General features: G+C 28.7%; 1 long non-coding RNA gene across 1 annotated transcript; it reads left to right on the plus strand.

The window, feature by feature from the left end:
- The first annotated feature begins 1,248 nt into the window (after positions 1 to 1,248).
- On the plus strand, positions 1,249 to 2,483 carry LOC136040587 (uncharacterized). Its single transcript, XR_010620819.1, has 2 exons — positions 1,249 to 1,982; positions 2,176 to 2,483. It is a non-coding gene; the product is annotated as an uncharacterized LOC136040587 (long non-coding RNA).
- The last annotated feature ends 291 nt before the right edge of the window (positions 2,484 to 2,774 follow it).

A 2,774-nucleotide genomic window follows, 5' to 3' on the forward strand; every position in this document is an offset into this window, starting at 1 on the left:
AAAAAAACTAAAAAGAAAAAAAAACTAAAAACTAATAAAAAAACTAAAAAATCTAAAAATCTAAATAAACTAAAAAAGAAAAAAAAAGGAAAAAAATAAAGGAGAAAAACAAAACTAAAAAACGAATGTATATACAGACCGGTACACCGGGATACAAATGACGACCGGGACAGAGGGAATATAAATGACGACCGGGACACAGGGACACAACTACAACGGGGACACCGGGGGAAACAGGGGGATATAAATGACGACCCGGACAAAAAAACTAAAAAGAAAAAAAAACTAAAAACTAATAAAAAAACTAAAAAATCTAAAAATCTAAATAAGCTAAAAAAGAAAAAAAAAGGAAAAAAATAAAGAAGAAAAACAAAACTAAAAAACGAATGTATATACAGACCGGGACACCGGGATACAAATGACGACCGGGACACAGGGAATATAAATGACGACCGGGACACAGGGACACAACTACAACGGGGACACCGGAGGAAACAGGGGGATGTAAATGACGACCGGGACACCGGGACAGGGAATGGTCGATTAGCAATCACTATCAACAAAGCTCAAGGGCAATCATTAGAATCATGAGGTATAGATCTGAATACAGATTGTTTTCCCATGGACCATTATATGTTGCATGTTCAAGAGTCGGTAAACCTGACAATCTATTTATATGCAAAGACAATGGGACAGCAAAGAATGTTGTATATTCGCAAGTTTTACGTAGTTAAAACCATATATATATATATATCTATCTATATTCACAGGTGGGACATAGGGACACAACTACAATGGCGCGTAACTATTATGGCGCGTAACGACTTACGCGCGCGGGGGGGCTTGGGGGGGCGCGAAGCGCCCCCACCAACTAGGTGTTGGGGTGGCGCGAAGCGCCACCCCAACAGCTAGTATATATATATATATATATATATATATATATACATATATATATATATATATATATATATATATATCTATCTCTATTCACAGGTGGGACACAGGGACACAACTACAATGGCGAGTAACTAATATGGCGCGTAACGACCTACGCGCGCGGGGGGGCTTGGGGGTGGCGCGAAGCACCCCACCAACTAGGTGTTGGGGTGGCGCGAAGCGCCACCACAATGGCTAGTATATATATATATGTATATATATATATATATATATATATATATATATATATATATATATATATATATATATATATATATATATATATATATATAAAATAAGTTGTCTGTGGATCTGTGGATCTGTGGATCAGGTGACGATCCACAAAAAAGGTAAAAAACTAAAAACTAAAAAAAAAAACTGAAAAAACTAAAAAAAGGCAAAAACTACAAAAAAACTAAAAACTAATAAAAAAAAATAAAAAAGCTAAAAAACTAAAAAAAAACTAAAAAAAACTAAAAAACTAAAAAAACTAAAAACTAAAAAAAAAACTTAAAAAAAGGAAAAAACTGAAAAATAGAAGAGAAAAAGAAAACTAATAAAATTAAGAATAAAATAAAAAAAAATAAAAAAGATAAAAACTAAAAAAAAAGTAAAAAGAAAAAACGAAAAAAACTAAAAAAGCTAAAAAAGGTAAAAACCAATAAAAAACTAAAAAGAAAAAAAGGAAAAAAAACTAAAAAAAAAACTTAAAATGGATCTGTGGATCTGTGGATCAGGTGACGATCCACAAAAAAGGTAAAAAACTAAAAACTAAAAAAAAACTGAAAAAACTAAAAAAAAGGCAAAAACTACAAAAAAACTAAAAACTAATAAAAAAAATAAAAAAGCTAAAAAATAAAAAAACTAAAAAAACTAAAAAAACTAAAAACTAAAAAAAAAACTTAAAAAAAGGAAAAAACTGAAAAATAGAAGAGAAAAAGAAAACTAATAAAATTAAGAATAAAATAAAAAAAAATAAAAAAGATAAAAACTAAAAAAAAAGTAAAAAGAAAAAACGAAAAAAACTAAAAAAGCTAAAAAAAAAGGTAAAAACCAATAAAAAACTAAAAAGAAAAAAACTAAAAACTAAAAAAAAACTTAAAAAAAGGAAAAAACTGAAAAATAGAAGAGAAAAAGAAAACTAATAAAATTAAGAATAAAAATAAAAAAAATAAAAAAGATAAAAACTAAAAAAAAAGTAAAAAGAAAAACGAAAAAAACTAAAAAAGCTAAAAAAAGGTAAAAACCAATAAAAAACTAAAAAGAAAAAAAGGAAAAAAACTAAAAAAAATTTTCATCTAAAAAACTAAAAAAAACTAAAAAAGGTAAAAACTAAAAGAACTAAAAAAGAAAAAAAACTAAAAAAAGGAAAAAAACTGAAAAATAAAGGAGAAAAAGAAAACTAAAAAAATATAAATAAAAATAAAAAAACTAAAAAGATAAAAACTTCAAAAAAAACTAAAAAGAAAAAAGAAAAAAACTAAAAAACCTAAAAAAAGGTCAAAACCAATAAAAAAAAAACTAAAAGGGGAACACTGGGACACAAATGACGACCGGAATACTGGGAATATAAATGACGACCGGGACACAGGGAATGTTCAATTAGCAATCACCATCAACAAATCTCAAGGGCAATCATTAGAATCATGAGGTATAGATCTGAATATGGATTGTTTTTCCCATGGACAATTATATGTTGCATGTTCAAGAGTCGGTAAACCTGACAATCTAAATAAATGACGACACTCAAAGAGAAAGCGACCGGGACAAAAGGAATGTTCGATTAGCAATCAACAAAGCACCGGGACACAGGGAGTATAAATGACGACGACCGGGAC

This window comes from Artemia franciscana, chromosome 21, assembly GCF_032884065.1.
Source record: "Artemia franciscana chromosome 21, ASM3288406v1, whole genome shotgun sequence".
Classification (NCBI taxonomy): Eukaryota; Metazoa; Arthropoda; class Branchiopoda; order Anostraca; family Artemiidae; genus Artemia; species Artemia franciscana.